This window comes from Microtus oregoni, unplaced genomic scaffold (assembly GCF_018167655.1).
Source record: "Microtus oregoni isolate MIOR12 unplaced genomic scaffold, Mior012 000047F_ref0000412, whole genome shotgun sequence".
NCBI lineage: Eukaryota > Metazoa > Chordata > Mammalia > Rodentia > Cricetidae > Microtus > Microtus oregoni.
The window spans coordinates 15072897-15096061 of record NW_024543221.1 but is presented as its reverse complement, the minus strand read 5'-3'; the positions used below and the strand labels follow the sequence as shown (position 1 = coordinate 15096061).

Here is a 23165-nt window from a genome sequence, read left to right as displayed (position 1 = left end):
TTTTGGGCTATGCTGCTATCAGGCATTCTGGTTGTGGGGTAAAACCAGAACAGCAGCTTGGGCAGGTAGTAATTAGATGTCCTTGGAGATCCGTGACTATCTCTATGTCTAGACCCTAAGCACTGACCAAATGCCTGCTGATAAAGATAAGTGCAGGAAGGCAGATGTCTGCATTCACCCAGGAGAGAGGAACAAGGCCTGGCCAGTGGGAAACTGTTCTCACAAAACAGTTCTGAACTGTGGGAATTAATCCCCAAATATGTAACAGAAAGGGAGTTAGCTACAGCAAAATCTTTAGCAAAGGACAACCACTCATTCACAAAGCAAAGATACCAAAAAAAACCTTGCTTTTTGGTTTAGCCCTTCTCAGATCCCTTGGTTCTGTTAAGTCGCTTGTGAAAAGATGGCTTGTCAGTTACCGTATAAGGTTGCGGCTAGTAGCATATTTGTCCTTTGTTTTCTCCATGTTTTAGGCTAGAACCATAAATGAAGGAATACAGACATTAGCAGCAGCATGGTGTTGTGGAACTCAGCTGTGTCCCAGCATTCAGGAGGCAGAGGCTGAAGGATCTCTGGACTACATAGTAAGCTTCGGGCAAGACAGAGAGAGAGAGAGAGACAGAGAGACAGAGAGACAGAGAGAGAGAACGAGAATGAATATGAATATACAAGGAGTGGGAGAAGTAGTTTCCTGATGGGTAATCATTATCTACAGAGATAATTTCTTTTTCTTCTCTGTTTTAAAACTTGCTGGCCTGGAACTCCCACACAGCCCAGGCTGATGAGTTGAGTGCAGAGATTATAGCCGTACACCGCTGAAAGGGAAAGTACTGGCTCAGAACCCTAAACCCAGGCAATGTAACGGTTTTTAACAAGGCAGAGGGTATGGGAGAGAAGGGTAAGGCCTGCCAGTCATGCTCACCACACTTGAGATGCCAGAGTCCCTTCAACTATCATGCCTGGCTTGTTGTCTCAGTCTTAATTTTCTTATCTTATTGCATTGGTTTCCCAGTTAATATTTTAAATAGGGGAGAGTGGGGCTTTTATTTTCAGGGCTTTTTTTTTCCTGTTAGTAATTACCTTGAAAGCTACTAGCTCAAAACAGATCCTTTTTTTTTTTGTTTCTTTATTCTAAATCACATCTCATCTTTCTTTTTTAATATTAAAATTTTATTTATGCCCTTATCAGGTTTGGGTCTCAAGGTGAACTAAAACTTAAGTGAAGTGGGTATTTGGCAGCTATTCAGTGAAGGATCCATTAGAGAGTGCCAAGCCAGATTACTGAAATCTTAAATCATGAGTCATGTAGCCCACGCTTGTTGTCAGCAACAGAGCTGCTGAACATATATCAGCCTTTGTGCCATTCAGGCATGGATTCTCTGGGAAAGGTGGCAAATTTGAAACAATTCATGCACTTATTGCTGTTACATGCTAGACACTATCTACAGCACAGCTGGGCTGCAAGAAGGCAGGGGAAACTTGCTATTTTCATTGACTTTTCACTGTAGATAACAAACAGTAAGTAAATTAAATGGTGAGTTATCAGGTAGTCAGGCATCCTCTAAAGATGAACAAATGAGGCGATACATTGGAGGAGAACTGATGGAGATGGACTTTGAGCCAAAATGATCATAATTTTTTCCAAGGGATATTTGAACAGAGACATAAGTGACAAAAAGAAGCTAACTGCACAGAGGGGAAGGGGGGCACTCAGGCTAAGCAAACAGCGGATGCGAAGAGGCTAAGGGAGAATGACCTTGGCCCTTTGCAGGAATAAGAATGCCGAGCAGCAGTGGATGGAGAGAAACAAGGCATAAAGTTGGAGTGGTAAGAATTAGAGAAACTTGGTAGTGTACTTATGAAAATAAGTTTATGGAAAGGATAATATATTTGATAAATTGAAATACATTTGTAAGAGTTACAGTCCACATTATAAATAGAGGGGGAAATGCTATGGGTGAAAAGGTTTGGAAAGAGATGGGTGTTGAATAAATTTCCTCCAAAATCTTGAAACATTCTGTCATGCAGGGAAGTGCCTTAAACTGAAAGGTTAAACAACTCAAAATAGTTTCAGGAAGTCCCTGATACTGACCAGACTCACTAGGCTCTGCCCTGCCATAGTAAAGATTGCAGAGTCACTCTGAGACAGCCAAGCTACAAAGAAGACTGTGAGAGCAGATCAGCTGCCTGGAAGAAGCAGGAACCAGCTCTGCTGCCTGGAAGAGGTTTAGCCCAACTGAGCACCTCAACGGACAGCCTCCAACCTGCTGAGCAGCCTGCAGGTTGTGCAGTGTGCTCCAGGTGTCCAGCTTCTGTGAGCTGTCACCATGCAGGGGTGGGCTTTGGTGATGCAGCTGTCTGTGAGTCATTTCTGCTCCTGTAAGAAATCCTTCACCAATACTCCTGTAAGCAACACCAATAAAATTTACTGGTTCACCAAATTGGACTTTGGTGGTATCCATACTTGGTTCCATCATGGGCTTCCTGTTGGGGTTGCATCTCCCCAGGAAAAGTCTTGTCACACAGCAATGGGGGATGAGGAGAAGAAGGAATAAGAAAAGGTCAACCAAAACTAAGGAGTGATCAAAAAGTCAAAAGGAAACCAATACTCTGTAGGGTAACTAAAATTTTCATTTAAAAAGCATTTGAGCAGAACTAACTGCATGTACCCCAGAAAGCAAGGCTATTAAAATGAAAATTTGTGTGCGGAACCTCCCTATGAGTTGTGAGTTAATAAGACCTCTGAGGCTTCCCAAACAATACAGACTACGATCACCAAAACAAGATGATAAGATGATATTGCCAAAATCCCACACTCCATGGTTGCAGACAGAGAAATCAAAGTAGAACTAACGTATAAGCTTTCTCCCTGGTTTCATCATGCCAGGAGTTAGAAAGAAAAGTCACCAAACAGTCTTATTCAGGCATGAGCCCTGTGTGCTATACTACTAACCTGACAGTCAAGATGTGCCCCCCAAAGCATCAGGAGCACAACTGTTACAAGGACAACTGTCTTCTGATTGGATCTCATGCCTGTTCCATAGGAGGGAATTTATGCGTGGCACTGACAACCTAATCAGAAGCCTGTGTCTCAGGAGTCCATAGGCCCTTGAGGGTAAGGCTTTATGGTGCACTACTGTGTTTTTCTCAGTGGATATATTGGGCCCATCAAAACATCTTCCAAATACTTATGTTTATGCCCATAGTTTATTATTGCTCTCAGCTGTGGTCAAAGCACTTTTTTTTTGGAGTGGGCAGCAGTTACTCCAAAGACACATAACCAGTTAAAGCACCAAGAAATAAGTGGCTGCTTAGCCCTACAGGAGAGCAACATCACTGACTCCGAAGCTCAGAGACCACCACAGAAGAGGTTCTGAGAGACCGTGAGAGGGCTCAGAGGGGAGGAATGTGATGGTAGCTGTCTTCCCATCACTAACTCAGAGCATCTGCAGTTGCTTGCGCTGTACTGGGCCTGTCAACACTGCATCATGGATAGGAGAGAGTTTACAGGCCTCACCACCCTTTGAGCCCTGAGAACTACTGCTTGCTGAGGGAGAAGGAGACGTTTTCTTCAGCAATGGAGCTCCTGGCAAGTAGCTAAGTTTTCTATGCACTCGTAAATACTTCCCACTCAGGCTATACTAGTTGGAATGAAGCGGGAGGGGAGGGAGGCAAGAGAAAGTAATGGGGGGATATTAAATGCATTGCATACATTTAAATTGTCAAAATAAATAAAATTGTAGAAGAAAATTATAAACCCTTGTAAAATTAGTTCAACATCTTAAGTAGACATAAAGCCTAACTGAGGGAAATAGGCTCCTTTTTCATCCACCCCACGGAAATTCTCATCTACTAGAACCTGTGGGCAGGTTAACTTGCTCCTCAGGGAGCCAAGCTTCGTGGGAAAGGTTGTGAGGGCGAGACCCTTTCGGCAGCTCAGTCAGTTCGAATCTCACCAGCCCACCCCAGCTGGCAGCGGGCTTCCCAGAGCCACAGAACCACATCACACCAGCGGCAGTCTTTGTGGTAAGCCAGACAAAACCACATGACCTAGCTCCCAACTTTGTGCTCTTGTTTGGAGGGAAGGACCAGCAACTAAGCACTTTCAATCCCACTAAAGTTTTCCAAAAATAACAGATGTAGCAAGTGAGTGGGTGACTCAGGATGGTCACTCTCTGTGGGTCTTGAATTAGACTGTGGGCTATTTTTGGTTTTCAGAACTAGTTGGTTGTTGTGGTCTCAGACCAGCCTCAGCAAATTGGTCAAAACAGTGCTCTGTCATATCACAGAAGTTTTTCTGTGTGAAAGGGCACCGAGCTTCACTGTGGTCAGACCCTGCTACGAAGGGTCCACAAAGGCCTGGCTGATCTGTTACACTGGAGTTAACTCTCAGAGTGATTGTGTGGTTTTGGAACAATTACCAGTGAAGTCTTGGCATTGAGCTGGCTTTCACAGCAGGCTCCCTCCCAGAGGTCACCAGCACTGTCTCTGCTCAGGCAAAGACCTTGGCCCAGACAGTGGGACTGGGGCCAAAAGGTCGCCTGCATATCCCTGTACTCTACATCCATCCTGCAGGAGTCTGGGACTGTCCCACAGAATCAGTGCATAGGATTCAACTAGTCCATCTTCACTTATCTCTGGCAATATGAAAAATTAATTTAGTACACCCATGTGGAACTGTCTAAAGGTATCTTTGTTACTTCTTTTTAAAAAAAAAGATTTATTTACTATGTATACAACATTCTGCCTCCATGTATGCCCACAGGGTAGAAGAAGGCACCAGATCTCATTACAGATGGTTGTGAGCCACCATGTGGTTGCTGGGAATTGAACTCAGGACCTCTGGAAGAGCAGCCAGTGCTCTTAACTTCTGAGCCATCTCTCCAGTCCCTCTTTGTTACTTCTTGTGGATGATTCACTAATACTTTTGTGCTTCCTATCAGGTTTTAGTGATACCTTCATTTATTAGGAATTAGTTGGAACGAGGAAGAGGTGGGAAGGAGGCAAGAGAGTGTAATGAGGACAAATATTACTAAAATGCATTATATACACATATACACCACCTGTCATCACTAGGAAGGATGTGTGCCAGTAGGGCCTGTATGTGGTGCCCAGAGAAAGGTGTCCTGCTCTCTGCCTCATTCCTCGGAGACAGATCTCTCACTGAACCTGAAGCTAGGCTGGGGTCAGCAAGTCCTAGCAATCCTCCTGTCCCTGCTCCAGCTATTTGCCTAGGGGCTGGAATCTAAATTCGGGTCCTCATGCTTGCTTGCAGTCAGCACTATTAGTCACTGCTCATCTCTCCTGCCCAGCGCTTCTTCTTTTTTACGTCTTCTCTTGGGCAGAGTTAATGGGTGGCACTTCAAGGCCAATCTCCTTAACTTTCTGATTTTACTGAGCTCAGAGCTTTAAATCTGGAACTCCCGCACCTGTATATTTATAGTTTGGATTGGCCATTCTGGTCTAACTTATCACCCATGACACGGGTTGAAGGGGATACTAGTGCCCCCACCCCCCACTCTGTGCAAAGTCCCTTTGACAGGTAAATGCTCATTTGAGTCTCTTCCATCACATCGTTCCAAGTAGCATTACATTACTACAAACCCCAAAGAGTAGATGGAGAAGGCAGGAATAAATACTGATGATTACTGCTACTATAGTTACCAATAGTAATAAGACCAAGTACAATGCACAAGCCAGTGTGACGTCACCACCTGTCGTCCCTGTACACTCAAGGTGGAGGCATGAGGATGGAGAATTCGAGGCTAGGCTAGGCTAGAAAATGAGACCCTATCTCAAAAACAAATCTGGGGATGGGGAATAGCCTCCAACAACAAAATGCATACTTTATAATATAAATTTTTCAAATATCAACTTGTGAATAATTTGTTTTATATTTTTAATACTAAATGTTTCACAAGCATCATGGTGTTTCCTTTCAAGAAATACTGATACTACAGGGCAAATGTAGATTTTTTTCTTCTTCTATTTTAAAGATACAGTCTCATGAATTCTAAGCTGCCTTCCAACTTGCTATGGAGCTAAAGATAATCTTGAATTTCTTATCCTCCTGCCTCTACCTTTCAAGAGCTGGGATCATAGGTGTGCAGCACTGTGCCTAGCTTATGTGGTTCTGGTTCTGAGGACGCAAGCCTGAACTTCACACTTGCTAGCCAAGCACTCTACCGAGTCCCATCTCCAGCACTTGATTTCTGTAATTAAGTCAGGGTTTAGTAATACTTCATGATGCAGACTATAAATAAGACTGGGTGCACACCTCTAATCCCAGCACTTGGGAGGCAGAGGCAGGTGGGTCTCTGTGAGTTCAAGGACAGTCTGGTCTACAGAGTGAGTTCCAGGACAGCCAAGGCTCCACAGAGAAACCATCTTGAAAAACAAACAAAAAAGAATGTGAAGCAACTCAGTCCATTATCCAAGGTACCAACAAAAAAGACTAGAAACAGATGGGAGTGTGTTTTCAGAGATATGGGAGTAACTATAACTGCCAGGCTATGTCCTTTTCTCCCTGACCCCCAGTTTTTAAAAATGTAGCCCAAGCTGGCCTCTAACTTGCTCTACAGTTGAGAATGGTCTTGAACTCCTGATCCTCATGCTTCTACCTCCCAAAATTTTAGGAATCACAGTTGAATGCCACTGTGCTATTTTCACACTGCTCCACAATGTCCTCTATAATAACCCTTTAAAGTGGCAAAATTACAGGGCGTGTGTGAGTGTGCTTGTGTGTGGCCAGCAAGCCCTGAGACTGTTGTCTTGGCACTGGAGTTACAGGTACACGCCACCACACCCAGCAGTTACATGGACTGGCGGGATCTGAACTCAGGTTTTCATGCTTGCACAGCAAGTACTTTATCTACCAAGCCATTGCCACAGCCTAACAGAATCACTTTCATTACAGCTTACAAAATTGGGGTTTTAAAAGGTAATTCCCATAGCAACGACTGCCAAGCTGGGAGGTCACTGGGACAAAGGCAGCCTCCCTGTACCCACAGCGCAGTGTAACCCCCTCTCAACCTAAGTTCACTGGGCTAGTGAACTTATATTTCTCCCCGTCCTAGTTATTAGTAACACAATGTTTTCTTATTTGTTCCTCTGGCTCACTTTATAAAAATGTTTAATGTCCCTGTCTCCCACCATTTTACCCTCACTTCCTGATTTCGGTTTTCTGTGGTTAATACTCTGGTTCCACTCTGGTTCATTCTTAGTGTTGGCTTTCACCTGGATCCCAGGTTTGCCATGTTTTCTTGTTTTGGTTCCTTGTATAGTCCATGTTTAGCATTAAAAATGATTACTCTGTGCATGAGTGCGCGTGAAAGCGAAGGGCACCCTCCAGGGGTGGAGTCCATCCCTTGCAGCAGGTTCTGAGGACTGGACTGGTCAGTCATCATGCTGCATAGTGAGTCCTAACTCTTGGAGCCACTGCACCTGTCTCTCCCCACCCACTTAAAAGAACAGCAAAACAAAAACAAACTACACCTCGTGTAGCTCAGTCTATTCTCAGACTGGATATGTAGCTGATGATGACCTTTAACCCTGATTCACTGCCTATATTCCAACTGTGGGAATTATAGTTATGAGACATTGTATCTGGATGAGCTTTCTGTTCTGGTATCTGTCGCTAAAGGCTACATAGTTGTCCCACATTCTCAAACATATAAATATCTGAAGAGTGTTTCCCTGTAGATTAGATTTCAAAAGGAATTTTCCGAGCTCTTATGATTCCAGCACTCTGGAGGTTGAGGCCAGGAGAACACTAGTTAAGAGGTCAGCCTGAGCTACCCAGGAAGACCCAACTTAAAAATAAAGTTGTTTTTCGAGTATAAATGCAATAATGTGTTTGCACATTTTATTGAAAAGGATTATAATGTGCCTACAATTGTGTAGTGAAGAAAAGTCCAGGCAATGGTCACTCACAACTTTAAACCCAGCACTTGGAAGGCATAGGTGGACAGATCTCTGAGTTTGAAGCCAGCTGGTCTATAAAGTGAGTTCCAGGACAACCAGAACTGTTACACAGAGAAACCCTGTTTTAAAAAAAAAAAGAAAGAAAAGGGGCTGTACCTTCGCCAATAACCTCTCCTGGCCTCACAGTGCCAAGCCTCGGCTGCTCTCCGTGATCCCTTCACGCCTTCAAAACCAGAACCACCTGGGTGACTCTAACACACTACCAGGTCTGGCCGCCAGCATGAAGTACAACCTTGGCCGCTTCTAGAACACAGCTTCTCTGTGCTCTCAAGAAACACTTTCCACAAGATTTCACCTCAGTGATGCTGGCCTCTTCTGAATCGCTGCTTTTTCTTAGCTCTAGCCGACCAGCATCAAGCATCCTAGAAAAGCAAGGCTTCGATTTACTAGCTCTGGTATCTTGTTCATCAGAGCTGATTCTTCAGCCCCAGCTAACCAGAACCACAAGATTTTAATTCAAAGTAACAAATGTCCCCTTAGTCTTTAAACTTCCCTCCATCTCCTGCACTGGTTTTAACATTCTTATCTTCCAAGTTCCCGCAGAGTGTCCCACAGAGCTTTTAATGCTCAATAGCTCTTCTAGCCCAGAGTTCCAAAGTCCTTTCACAATCCTTCCCAAATCATGGTCAGGTCTGTCACAGCAATACCTCACTATGCTGGTGACAATTTGTCTTAGGGTTTCTGTTGCCGCGACAAAACACCAGGATCAAAAACCAAGTTGGGGAGGAAAAGGTTTATGTATTTGGCTTAATTACACTTAAGCATTGCTGTTCATCACTGAAAGTCAGGGCAGGAACTCAAACAGGGCAGGATCCCAGAGACAGGAGCTGATGCAGAGGCCATGGTGGGGGAGCTGCTTACCGACTGACTTCCCATGGCTTGCTCAGCCTGCTTTCTTATAGAACCCAGGACCACCGGCCCAGGGATGGCACTGCCCACCATGGGCTGGGCCTCCCTCGTTGATCACTAAATGAGAAAATGCTTTACAGCTGGATCTCCTTGAGCCTCAACTGAGACTACTTCCTCCGATGTCTCTAGCTTGTCTCAAGTTGACACACAAAACCACCCAGAACATATAAGTTATATAAACTGTGGTGGTCTGAATGAAAATGCTTCCCATAGACCCTTAGGGAGTGACATTACTGGAGGTGTGACCTTGTGGCATAGGTATGGCCTTGTTGGAGGAAGTGTATTACTGCTGGGTAGGCACGTACAGACATACTGGAGCAAGAAAATGTTGTACATTGTTCGTATTTCCAGGATAGGGTAATTCCTTGTGAAAGACTCTATTGCACTCATAGTATCTAAGAATAACACACTGTCTTCTAATCTAAGTGTTTCTTCCACTCAGACCCTCTCAATTTCCAAAACTTCCTAGCAAGAGATGTGGTAAAGAACTGTCCTAACATCTGAATCACTCAGCCCTGGAGCAATCCAGGGTGATACCTGAGCATCAGATCCTGAGATAAAGGAGCCACATGGTTTTTAGACTACAGTACCGAGCAAGTCCAGCTTTCTATGTCTGAGGGCAATCCCGGAGGAAAATATCTTATACACCAAGGTACACACAAGGATCTTAGCATCTGGATTGCTTCACTCCAACTCCACACATCTTGGAGACAGTTTAGACTCTCCCTCCTTGTTCCTGTATAAGCCTTGAGTTTGGCCAGATGGTGATAAAAAGGTGAGTTTATTTACATTCGATGTCTTTCTACAAGCTTTAATGCTTTTCTCACATATAAAGAAAACAATAAATAGTACTAAAAACACAAATTTTCTTAAGTTCTCAAAGCCTCATGTCCTTCTCCTGAAGAGATTATACAAAATAGGTTAATAAACCGAGTAGTGGTAGCAGCACACGACTTTACTCCAGCACCTGGGAGGCAGAGGCAGGTGGATCTCTGAGAGTTCAAGGCCAGTCTAGTCTACAAGAGCTAGTTCCAGGTCAGGCTCCAAAGCAACACAGAGAAACCCTGTCAACAAACAAGCAAACAAAAAAACCACACAGGTTAATATTTATTTTGTTGTTTGGTTAGTTTTAGTGGAAAAATAATTTTTGAATTCTCATCCCAAATAACATGAAGCTATCACTAACACTTCCTTTAGTTTCCAAATTTTCCTTACAAGATTTTTTTTAACATTAATGGAAACATACCACTCATGTGCATGCTTTATGGTTTTTGTTTGTTTTAATCATCAGTCTACAGAACTGCCTAAATTGTACTGTGACTACTGTGATATGTATCTTACGCATGATTCTCCATCTGTGAGAAAGACACGCTGCGGTTGTAGGAAACACAAAGAGAACACAAAAGACTACACCAGAAACGGATGGATGGACGAGCAGGCTCAGAGCTCGGCTGACAAGCAACCTCCAGATCCGCTGTCTGCAGCCCCTCATGTTCAAATCCTTTAGGTCCCACTGTGGAACTGTTTGGGAAGGGTCTGTCTACTAACTGCCTGCAGATCAGCGTGTAAAGTTCCCAGTTAGCCGGGCGGTGGTGGCGCACGCCTTTAATCCCAGCACTCGGGAGGCAGAGGCAGGCGGATCTCTGGGAGTTCGAGGCCAGCCTGGTCTACAAGAGCTAGTTCCAGGACAGGCTCCAAAGCTACAGAAAAATCCTGTCTCGAAAAACCAAAAAAAAAAAAAAAAAAAAAAAAAAAGGTTCCCAGTTACTGCTCCAGTGCCATGCCTGCCTACTTCCCACCATGTTGATCATGAACTAACCCTCAAAAACTATAAGCAAGTCCCAATTAAATGCTTTCTTTTATAAGAATTACCTTGGTCATGGTGTCTCTTCATAGCAATAGACCAGTAACTAAGACATTATGTCTTTAACAAAACAAAACAAAACAAAAAGCCAGGAAAAGCCAAGCCTGGTGACCTATCCCTTTAAACTGAGTACTAGGGAAGCCGAGACAAAACTGCTGTTGAGTTGGAGACCACCTTGAAATACACAGCTAATATATATACAGGCCAGACAGGGATATAGTAAGACTGTCAAAAAAGAATATAAAGAAAATAAAGTGACAAAACTGGAAGAAACGTAAGTTAGAAGTTCTTCACGGAAGATAAGGGGAAACCGGAATCGTGGTGACTCTGCACTGCAGCTGTTCAGAAAGCCTTGGTTACTAACTGTAGACAATCCAGGTAGAGAGCACGAAATGTAAAGCCATTCACTCTAAGCTCACTGACAGGGTAAAGAGATAGTGGTAGGGCCAGCATGGGAGTCAGGCAGAACAAGCTCAGTCCTGAAAGGGCAGCTTCTGTTCCTAAGTGTGTGAGGGAAACCCAGCTACCCAGCTTAGAATCCTGCCTGGGAAACAGAGGCAGGAAATAGTGTGGGTGATTTAGTGAAAGCAGAAAAAGAGGGTGGTAAAGGTTCAAATCTGAAAACCATAAACAGAAGAAATGGAATTTTACAAGTTCTAGAGCCTTCTTATTTATATGAGGTAGCAAAGGAGGTATGGGAACTAGCTTTGGTCTCAGGGCTAGTAAGGAAGGACTATCAGTACTAGAACACAGGCTCCTTTGTTGGGGAATATTATTTTAAGTTGTGTTGCCTTTGTTTATGCTGTATTGTTTAGCTCTGTGAAGCTGTGACTCTTTGCCTGTCTAAAACACCTGATGGTCCCAATAAAGACTGAATGGCCAATAGCAAGGCAGGAGCCAGGATAGGTGGGGCTGGCAGACAGAATAAATAGAAGGAGAAATGAGGAGAAGCATGAGAATAATGAGAGAAAGATGTGAGGGGCCAGTCACTCAGCCACCTACAGAGTAAGAGTAAAATACATAGAAGTAAAAAAAGAAAAAAGCCCAGAGCAAAGGTAGTCAGGATAATTTAACTTAAGAAAAGGTGGCAAGAAACAAGCCAAGCTACGGCCAGGCAATAAGAAAGAATAAGTCTCCATGTGTGATTTATTTGGGTGCTGGGTGGCAGGCCCCCAAAAGACCAAAAAGCCAAAAGAATAAAAACCAAACAATACCATTTTGGCAGTCCAACATGGGGCTAGAGGAAAGAAAACAGACAACAGCACTCTTTGGTACACATGTCCTGATAGCATGCCTTCCACAGGGTATTTTGTGTGCTATGTCTGCAGAAGCTTACCTGGCACCGGCACTCTGCCCTCGTCCTCTTACGGTCTCTCATTAAATCTTAGTTTTTCAGTTAGGGGGCTGGCTGGCACATCTTCTCCAGTATGGGAGTTACACGCACTCATAGCAAGCCTAGCTTCTCACACAAGTCCTGGGGTGGATCCTCGTGCTTGTTCAGCAAGTTCTCTCACACACCAGGCCACAGCCCCAGTGGACCAGAGTACTTACTGCCAATTATCTGACATTTGCTTCATCTCATCTTCAGGCCCTCTCTGGAAAATGACTTTCTTTTCCTTCTACTGATGTATGAAATTATGTATCTTTACCTGGGCAAGTGTTTAGCAGGTATCTATGATGTGAGAAGGTCATTGGTTAATTAATAAAGAAACTGCTTGGCCTCATAGGTTAGAACATAGGTGGGTGGAGTAAACAGAACAGAATGCTGGGAGGAAGAGGAAGTGAGGTAAGACGCCATAGCTCTGCTCTCTGAGGTAGATGTGAGGAAGCTCCGACCCAGGATGGATGTAGGCTAGAATCTCCCTGGTAAGCACACCTCGTGGTGCTACACACATTAATAGAAATGGGCCAAGCAGTGTTTATATGAATACAGTTTGTGTGTGTTGTTATTTCGGGGCATAAGCTAGCCAGGCGGCTGGGAGCCGGGTGGCAGGAACGCAGCCCGCAGCTCATACTACATATCTAAACTATAATAGAGATGTTACCTTCAAAGTTTTTAGTGTAGAAAGAGAAAATTGAACTGAAATATTTGAGGGGGTAGGGAGACCAGACCTAATTAAGGGTATGACACAGAAATTCTAGGTGAAGAGAGACTTGATGCATTTCGTAACTGGTGATTGCTAGGTGGTGCAGAGCTGCAGCAGCAGCTGAATGCTCAAAGTCTGAGACAGACGTCCAGTTCCAAGCCAGATTACACATGAAGATCACAGCTCAAAAACACAATATGGTGGTGATAACTTTCTACAGTTACTTGCTAGTCATTAAAACTCAATAACGGACTGGATACTTTCTTGTATTTGATAAGCTCTAAGGATTGAGAAGATAGCTAGAAAGACTGGGTGCCATATGAACCTTTATAATAACTTTTGTCTCTTTTATAGAAAATAAGTCCAAAACAAAAGACATTGGACTCGACTAGTTCTCCAAGTTTGTCTCTAAAATGTTAAAAAGTATTCTTCTATTTCATTGACAAAATAAACTTACAGCAAGACAAGTCACTTACTTAATACTACAAACCCAGGAGTGGTAAGAGAGCATGAGCACATGCAAAGACCCAGAGTTAGGGTCCTTGGACCCTCAGCTGCCTTTAACTCCGACTCCAGCTGGCGTCCTCTTCTGGCCTCCACAATCACCTGCACCCACACGCACACATCCCCACACAAACACAAAATTAAAAATTGATCTGAAAATCTCAAAAACGACATTCATCTTCATTTTCCCTCCAATATATATGGCATAACACAGAAATGGAATATTCTGTTTTTATATCTGCCACCATTTTATTATTAAAACTGTGAAAATGGGATTTACTACGGCATCTTCATACATGAATGCATTATGTCTTCTTCCCCTTGGTCCCCGTTCCAGTCCCCAATAGTTTCAAACCCTTTTCTATTTATGTGTACAGAAACACAACTGTAATTATACCACCATTTCCTGCAAGTGAAGATCTTCTATGGCAGTAACACCACTGCTTACATACGACATTCAGTTACTGACCAGTCTAGGCTGAGTCCACACCTTGGCTACGGCAAATGTCAGTAAGCATGCAGATATCTCTTTTGTATGCTGGTTCCATTTTCTGATAAAAAAAATCCATAAATGTGACAGCTAATTGATAGTCATTCTACCCTTCATGTTTGGAGAAACTCCTATACTGTGTCCCACAAAGGTTATTAGTGGTATTAATTTACTTCTAACAGTACAAGCATGATAAGGGCTTCTCTTCAAATTCTACCTTAAAAAAACTATTTCTCAACTGTAATGGAATCTCATTGTTTTCATTTGCCAGGTGACTAAATGAGTGCTCTCCCATGCAGTTACTAGCTAGCCGCACTCTGTCTTGTACTCTTTACAACGTAACTATTACTTCTATGTCCAAATGTGTTTAAGGCTCTAAATGCTTCTTGCACCTAGATGTCCATGTCTTTCCAAAGATTTGGGGAGTTTCCTGTTATTATTTTACTAAGTTTTTTTTTTTAATGCCCACAACCTGTAGCTCTTCTTCCTCAGGTATGATAATAATCCAAATGTTTGATTTTTTTTTAAAGAGAAACCTAAATTTCTTGGATTTTCTCATCATGCTTTTTTCTTCTGATCTTGTCTGACACTAACAATTCAAAAGGTCCATGATTTCTGTCAGTTCCCTTTCAGATCCTGTGTCGCTTTCTTTAGTTCATTTAACTGTTTTTTTGCTCCTGTTGTTCTTGTGTTTTCTGTGTTGAGAATTAATTGTTCATCTGTTGGGATGGTATCTTTTATGATACTGTATGACAGTCTTCTTACTGACTCTCTCCTGATAGTATGTCTTGAGAGGTATTAGACTTGGTTTTGATGCTGGTATTTCTCAAATGAAATCTGGTCTGTATTTTACATCCAGATTCTTCATCCAAGGCATAAGTAAATCATTCCATTTTCCAAAACCTGATGTGGGAGTGATTTCTTATTAATAAAGAAACTGCCTAGACCCATTTGATAGGCCAACCCTTAGGTAGGCGGAGAAAACAGAACAGAATGCTGGGAGAAAGAAGCTGAATCAGGAGTCGCCATGATTCTCCCACTCCAGGCAGACGCAGGTTAAGATCATTCCTGTAAGCCAGCTCATGGGCTACACAGATTATAAGAAATGGGCTAGTCCAGGTGTGAGAGTTAGCCAAGAAAAGGCTAGATATAATGGGCCAAGCGGTGTTTAAAAGAATACGGTTTCCATGTAATTATTTCGGATAAAGTTAGCCATGCGGGCGGCCGGGTGCTGGAGATGCAGCCCGCCGCTCATATTTCAACAGAGTGGCGCCCAGACGTGATGGACTAAATTCACTTAAAAACCTGAGAAGGCTTAAAAATAAGGGAGAGAGAGTTTAACACAGATTTTTGCTGTTTGTTAATGGCGTGCCTTAGAGAGATTTCCTGATTCGGCATCAGCAGCAGAAAAAACGCTGTGTCATTTTAAAGCGCAGCTTCCTGGGGCTGTGCTGCCAGCATGAACTCTGGCTTTAAAGCATTTCAATGGATTTTATGGGACTGGATGTTTGTGTTCTGGCTTGGGATCAAAAGGAGAGTGCTCTACGACCCTGCCAATGGCTCAGCGTTCCCCACCTGCACCTGGGCAGACTGCAGAATCAGGCTCAGGCAGGCGGCTCTGCGTGTCAGATTTGGCTGTAACTTGGATGAAAAGAATTTCTGTGCTGCACGCTCAGTCTCAGAATTAAAGTGCTGAGTGCCGCTCCTACCTGGCAGCCCCAGAGCTAGCACAAAATGGTACGTCCTCCATTTTGAAATTTTCCTGACTCAGCAGCAGGAAAAAACTGGCTGTTTTAAAATGCTGGCTTTCTGGGCTGTGCCGCCATTGCAATCTCTGTCTGGCTCCTGCGGGAGACAGAGCTTTTGAATGGAGCATTTGGAGTAAAGTGCTATGATTTGTTTGATGGCAACTAGACTGCTGTGTGCCTAAAAGGGGGACATTGCATGCCGCAGCTCAGAGGCACAAGCAGCTCCGCCATGCTAGTGGTGCAATGTGCAAGGATCAGAGGCACGAGCGGCTCCGCCATGTTGGACTGGGCGGGGCCAGCAGGCAGTACCTGTTTTTGACCTAGGAATGTCACAGCTTAGATTCTTAAGCGCCTAGTGATTTAAAGGCGCAAATCAAAAGTGCTCCTGGATTCACCTTATTTAGCTTCTCTAGGAACATGAATTATAAGCTCAATGTCCTTTATTTATGGCTAGAAACCAAATATGAGTGAGTACATCCCATGTTCCTCTTTTTGGGTCTGGCTTACCTCACTCAGGATAGTGTTTTCTATTTCCATCCATTTGTATGCAAAATTCAAGAAGTCCTTGTTTTTTACTGCTGAGTAATACTCTAACAATTGCAGTGGGTTTTTGATCCTACTGCACGTACTGGCTTTGTGGGAGCCTAGGCAGTTTGAATGCTCACCTTAGGAGACCTGGATAGAGGTGGGCAGTCCTTGGGCTTCCCACAGGTCAGGGAACCCTGATTGCTCTTCGAGCAGATGAGGGAGGGGGACTTGATCGGGGGAGGGGGAGGGAAATGGGAAGCGGTTGTGGGGACGAGGCAGAAATCCTTAATAAATAAATAAATTTAAAAAAGGAAAAAAAAACAAAAACAAAAGTGCTCCTGGATAGTAAAAAATTGCAGATTCACAACAGGACAGATTCAGACCACTAAATGAGTCACACTGTTGGATGAATGTACGTAGGCTTGAGAGAAAGAAGAAAAAGAATATAGAGAATAAAGTTAATGGTTTAAAAAAAAGGTAAAGTCTTTAAGGAGACAGAGTACAGATAGTTAAGAGATTAAAAGAAATAAAGAAAAATAAGCCATGTAAAAATGGAAAATTCACAGAGAGTCTGGATTATGTATATTGGTTTTTCTTTAAAATTTTTGACTGTGAAGGAGCTAAGTACAGACAGACATTTCATTACATGGGCTGCCAAGCTAAACCAGAATGGATATAAGGGTATTACGATTTCAAAATTTGGATCTACGGATATGATGCTTTGGAGAGGGTCTTCTTTTGTTTTCACAGAGGACCAGACCCTGTGGATTGCATCTATCCCAATATGGTATGATAGACCACAACCTCCCGAAAAGTTACTGCGAACACCCTCAAAAAATTACTTCACTCAACTGCCAACTGAGATAAACCTGACACACAGGTTACACTCTAAACGATCTGATTAACAGCGCCCCCATTCAGCAGGAAGCAGTTTGGAGAGAAAAAACTGCGCCCATGTTCCCAAAATATTGTTTATAAATGTTCTTTTACATTTAAAGGGGGATATGATATAGATATGAATAATTTGCATTGGTATGGATTTTACAGTCAATTTTGTTATATGTCTATGTATTTCTGATCTTGATTAAGGTATTGTGATTGTGTAGTTCATTTTTAAAATGTAATGTATAATTAGGAAATATAGGTTGTTGATGGATAATCATAAATAATAGTCAAGTTTGTAGTCATGTTACTTAGATTTTCTAGATATATAGAGATATATTTCAGTTAAATAGGCATTCTTTATATCTCTCAAAGGCTGCAGAATATGGCATTTAAAATATTTTAATAACTTAGGACTTTTCATGACAATGAGACGTATCTGCTCCTGGCGGCACCAATCTACTTCGAGAGGAAGATGGGCATCGAAGAGGATCCTTATGGAGTTTGATAGCCATTTGGGCAAGAAACTGCTCTTACCTGGACTGTTGCATATACTGGACAAAGAGAACCCGCAGAGAGAGGACTGCTGAACTTGCCTAAAGGTGAGATGGTCTTTCGGGGTTCATGACTCATGAAAGAGTCTGCGAGACATTCTGCAGGACACAGCAGAAAGTGACTGAACTGTCTTTGGAATTTCCTGCTTGATGAAAATGTCTGCTGGATACTATGGGCCTGAAGGCTGAAGATGGATGCCCCAACAGTACAAAAGAACCTTGGGTGACTGTCCAGGCAGCAAGATGTCTTTGTCATTTCTAGAGTTTGAAGTTTTTTAGTTCTTGTTTACTTAGGTAATATTATATCCTTCTGGAGTCTTTGATGGAGTTGAAGAATGGATAGGTAGTTATAGTTTTCCATTGTTATGATAAAAGATAAAGTAGATATAAATATTGTAACTGTAATTCTTACTTGATAACTGTTTTGCTATATGTAATTTTACTATGTTAAAGTTAAAGCCTTTCTTTTTTGTTTAAACAGAAAAAGGGGAAATAATGTGGGAGTGATTTCTTATTAATAAAGAAACTGTCTAGACCCATTGATAGGCCAACCCTTAGGTAGGCGGAGAAAACAGAACAGAATGCTGGAAGAAAGAAGCTGAATCAGGAGTCGCCATGATTCTCCCACTCCAAGCAGACGCAGGTTAAGATCATTCCTGGTAAGCCAGCTCATGGGCTACACAGATTATAAGAATACAGTTTTCGTGTAATTATTTTGGGGCATAAGCTAGAGCTAGCCATGTGGGCGGCCGGGTGCAGGGGACGCAGCCCTGCCGCTCCTACTATTACAAAAACCACCTGTGACTTTGACCAAGCAGAACACTGTAGGCTTTCCCAGATTTTTATCCTATTGTAAGCTTATCTAACCCACCATACATAGTGATCCACTAATCCAACAACACTTATGTACCATGCACTGACCATACAAAGGGCCTGACTTCATGGTGCTTATCATCTGCTGACACAGGGACTAAGGAGAAGAGAGAAGAGTTGGAGACGGCTCATGGGTTAAAAGCAATAGCTGCTCTTCCAGGAGACCCAGGTTCGATTCCCAGCACCCACAGGAACCTTATGACAAGTCTGTAACTCCAGTTCTAGGGTACCTAATACCTTCTTCTGGTCTCTTCAAGTACCAGCATGTTTGTGGTGCACAAACACATATGCAGGCCAAATACTCATATACATAAAAATAAATAAATCCTTAAATCTGGTGTTGGTCATAGTAGTAAAGGCCTGGAATCCCAGCACGTGGCTGGTAGAAGTAGGGTGACCAAAAGTTTAACATGCCAGCTAGATGGCCCAGCAGGTACCTGCCAAGCCTGAGAAGCTTAGCTTGAGATACCTGAACCCACATGGTGCAAGGTTAGTGCCAACTCCACGTTGTCCTTTATAAACACCATTGTACTCATGCCTTGTAAACAGAGACTGCTCTTTCATTCCTGGCCACCCAGACCCAAATAATCACATAGAAACTATATTAATTACAACATTGTTTGGCCTATCAGCTCAGTCTTCTAACTAACTGTTACAACTTAACCCATTCCTATTAATCTGTGTATCACCATCAGGCTGTGTACTACTGGTAAGGTTCCATTGTCTGTCTCCTTTGGCAGCTGCATGGCGTCTCTCTGACTCCATGTACTCTATCTATCTATCTCTTCTAGCCTGGCTATATTCTGCCCTGCCATAGGCCAAAGCAGCTTTATTCATTAACTAATAAAAGCAACACATATACAGAAGGACATCCCACATCAATATCCTATCCCCATGTACAAATAATTTAAAAACAGCAAATGGCCAATTTTCTATGAAAAGACCTCAACTACTACTACTAATATCTATGTATAAATTACAATTATGGTCTGGAGAGCTGAACAAGGTTCTTTTTTTTTTTTTTTTTTTTTTGCATCCAGGTCCTCACACAGACTAAGCCATATATACCTCTTTAAATTTTATTTTGAAACAAGGCCTCATAAAGTTGCCCAATCTGGCCTTAACTTCCTATCCTCCTGAGTACCTGACTGTAGGCCTGCACCACCAGACCCAGCAAGGAGCAAACGTGCACGAGTATGCTGGCAATTCTTACCACACTCTACCCTGAGTCAACCTAGGTTAAGCCTGGAGCTTGTGCTCTCTCCAGTAACCTGAGTCCAATACAGAAGTTTGGTGGACAAACAAAAAAACAAACAAAACCCCAACAAACACCTGTTTAAGAGAACGCCACATTAAGGTTCTTACAAATTACACACACACACACACACACATCAGCTCAGCTGAGAACATGATTCAGTGTCATTCATATCTTATCAAACTAAAACTTCCAAGGTAGGGATGGTTATGGTGATATGCATTCGTTCATTTGCCATTTTTTTTAATGGCCATTTTCAATTATTCAGATCTGGCTGTCTTGGAATTCACTCTGTAGACCGAGGTGTCCTGAGCTCACAGATATCCACCTGCCTCTGCCCCCTTCATGCTGGGATTAAAGATGTGAACCACTACACTTGGTCCCAGAATTTGTGAGGCACAGGTAATTTATCAGGTCTGAGTTGAGGCCAGTCTGGTCTATTCAGTGAGTTCCAGGACAGCCAGGGTTGTATAACAAAAAAAATCCTGTCTCACAAATCTATCAGAAAACAAACAAACAAAAAAAAACCCCAACCCTTCCAAAATAGAAAGTTTATAGAGGAAATAAAAAATGTGGCCCAAGAAAGGCAGACCAGTCGGGCATAAAATCAGAGAGATGGAAGTAGAAAAATAAGGAATAACGATAGAGAGCAAGATGGTATGGCAGGTAAGGTTCTTTTTTTTTTCCTAATAATTTATCTTTATTCTATTTGCATTGCTGTTTTGCTGGCATGTGTATCTGTATGCAGGTGTTGGATCCCCTGGAATTGGAGTTACAGAAAGTTTCAAGCTGCTCTTAACCACTGAGTCATCTCTCCAGCCCCTAGGCAAAGTCTCTTAACACCAATTTGGCCTCTGACCTCCAAATGTATCCTCTACAATGAATGTTTCAAAGGGGATGTCCCTGCTTGTGCATGGCGGCACAGAAATAAACAGTCCTTGTGAAGGTGAAGCCAGGAAGATCACAATTTCAAGGCCAACCTGTACAACTTAGAGTATCTCCAAAACTGAAATTAATAAAGACAATTCAAGGTACAATTTGGTTATAGAATACACAGAAATCCTCAGCTTAACTGTCAACAGCACACACATTTTTTTCATGCTAGAGTCAAGAGCAGTGGTTCTCAATCTTTGGGTCATGACCCCTTGGGAAGGGTTGAAGACCCTTTCACAGGGGCCCTATATCAGGTATCCTGCATATCATATTATGACTCATAACAGCAGCAAAATTACAGTTCTGAAGTAACAACAAAAATAATGTTATGGTTGGTCACCACAACATAAGGAACTGTATTAAAGGGTCAAGCATTTGTAAGGCTGAGAACCACTGGTCATGAGATGGCTGTATGAATACAGGTATGTCAAAAATACCAACATTAGATTTGAACATTCAGGACTTTTAAGCTGGTTAAAGGTGGATCATTATGGGAATAAATTTTAAAATACTTGTACACATGCATTTGTACACATTCACGGGGGGGAGGTTGTGTTTATTTTTGGAAAGCAAATGAAAAAACTCACCAGATTCTCTCTGAAAGCGGAGAAGGAGGTTAGAAAGTAAAAACTGAAGCACTAACCATTAGACACTGTTCCTGTATTACCATTTATCACTAAACACTTCTCCTTACACAAAGGCCAAAGGCCTTTTACAGCCTCTGGAGACATCGGCTGTAATCCTAAAATCTATCACTAGCAGAAAGCACTCACTGGGACACAGCAAACTGCTCATGTTCTGGTGTGGGAGGTCCTTCTGTCTGTGTGTTGCTTTTATTGGTTAATGAATAAAGAACTGCTTTGAGCCTATGGCAGGGAAGAACAGAACTAGGAGAAAGCTAGACTGAATGCTGGGAGAAAGAAAGGCAGAGTCAGAGAGAAACCATGTAGCCCACTGGAGACAGATGCTGGGAACTTTAGTCAGTAATGTGGCAATACACAGATTAATAGAAATGGGTTAAATATGTAAGAGTTAGCCAATAAGAAGCTTGATTTAATGGGCTAAGCAGTGATTTAATTAATACAGTTTCTGTGTGATTATTTCAGACCTAAGCCAGCCAGGAAACAACAAGCAGCCTCCCACTACAGTTTTCTGCTGAAAAGGCCGTTTTCTAGTCCTTCTCTTCAATGCAGGGTTGAGCGTCAATTTTACAAGGTTTCTGGCATTTATTTCTTCAACACTAAACTCATATCTGGTTCCTGGAAGGTCCCTCGGGTACCCTCAGTCCAGGTCCCACTCTACAACAAATCTCCAAGGTCACACCAGGCCCACGTGAGCCAGGTGGGTGGGAGGGGTCAGTCATGTCCTGTCTTCCAAGTGGTGTTGGAGGAAGTAGGTGTGCCAGTTATGTCTTCCCTCCCAATCTAACCACGCATCCCTGGTCTGGGCACTCTGGATGACGGAGGCATGTGTGTGTCCTGTTTTCCTCAGGTAAGTCCCAGCTGGGCCCGGGTCTCCTCAGCTGTCAGCTGGGCCAGCCTGGAACTCAACATTGTCTCTAGAGCACGAAGGTATTCACGGCTTTCTACTACAATCCCAACACTACCTATACTCGAACTCTGGTCCGGTTCACCCACCAGAGAACTTTCTAGAACTTGCTTCCCTCGGAAAAGCATGGCCCCACTGACTTTCCTTGACTGGCACTGACTCTGGGCTGTGTATGCTCGCACCTCGCGTGACCACAATTCCACAGTGATCCCACTTCAACTTGCTTGACCCAGTCCCCTCCAGAGGATCGACGCTGGACTCCACCGCCTCACCTCACACGAACCTGGGAGACTCTGTGGAGTCACGTCATGTGACCCTGGAAACACCCCACCACCACCACCACCAAGAGGACCCACACTGGGGCCTGCCCCCTCACCTCACGTGACCCATCTCCCCCCTCCCTGAGGGGGCTCCTATCTCACATGACTCCAGGCCATAGAGACCACAGGAGCCCCACATCTGTGTAGGCACCCCCCTCATCTCACGTGACCCCATCTCCCCCTCCCCTGCGGGGGCTCCTACATCACGTGACTCGGGCCACAGCGACCCTAGGAACCCCCACCCGCGCAGGCCCCCCTCACCTCACTGACCCATCTCCCCCCTCCCCCGAGGGGGCTCCTCCCCACCTCACGTGACCCTGTCCCCGCAGGGACCCCGCCGCCTCACCTCACACGACCCTGACACCTCATGGCTAAAATTAGAATGGGCGAGCAGCGCGCTCACGTGCCAGCCCGGCGGGGCGAAGGCCTGGCTGCGTGAGTCATCGGCCCCGCCCCCTCGCTGAGGGCGCGCGACGTCAGGCGCGTCCCCGAAGGGTGACGTAAGCACGCCCCGAGAAGCCGTGACGGAAATTTCGAGTTTAGTCCATCTTAAAGGGGCCACAGCTCTAACTGTGCTCTCCGGGCGCTGGCTCAAGGCCTCGCGCTGAGCGCGGGGACCACGGCCCCATGTGTCCCCGAGGCGGCTGCCGGGGCTCGCTGTGCACGGCGGCCGAGGCACGCTTATGA

The 23165-nt window shown here is 43.7% G+C and overlaps 1 long non-coding RNA gene across 1 annotated transcript in view; it reads right to left on the bottom strand.

Moving 5' to 3' along the window:
- LOC121435760 overlaps nt 1–22924 on the bottom strand; it is a 61510-nt gene extending 38586 nt beyond the window's left edge. The window contains exon 1 of the long non-coding RNA XR_005972608.1: nt 22825–22924. This is a non-coding gene — a long non-coding RNA (uncharacterized LOC121435760). The remainder of the gene's footprint in view (nt 1–22824) is intronic.
- Between the last annotated feature and the right edge of the window lie 241 nt (nt 22925–23165).